We start from the raw sequence: 366 nt of genomic DNA, 5'->3' as shown, positions 1-366 counted from the left end.
CATCACCCATGAGCTCCCTCTGTCGAAACACCTTTTTTTTTTCTCTCTCTCTTTAAGTGAGATAAAAGTTATGCAAGAAGGTTCTGGATCAGCATGGCGGAAGGGAAGGAACCCGGATGGAACGGAGCTGTAAGGTCAGCCAAGGTCACGGCGCAAGACTCAACGGATGGGACGGATAAATGGCGATATAACGAGGAGATGGATAAGGAAGTTCTGAGAGAGAAAGTCCTGAGGATCTTTGAAAAGCCTCGGGGTCTTCCCATGAGGAAATGATAGAATCCGCGTTTTTTATTATGATAATATTTCTGTGTGTGTGTGATATTTTGATTCGGGGTTTTGATATCTCGATTGAAAAAAAGGATTTGC

Source organism: Penaeus monodon, chromosome 32 (assembly GCF_015228065.2).
Source record: "Penaeus monodon isolate SGIC_2016 chromosome 32, NSTDA_Pmon_1, whole genome shotgun sequence".
Taxonomy (NCBI): Eukaryota; Metazoa; Arthropoda; class Malacostraca; order Decapoda; family Penaeidae; genus Penaeus; species Penaeus monodon.
Note: the sequence above shows the minus strand (reverse complement) of the source record.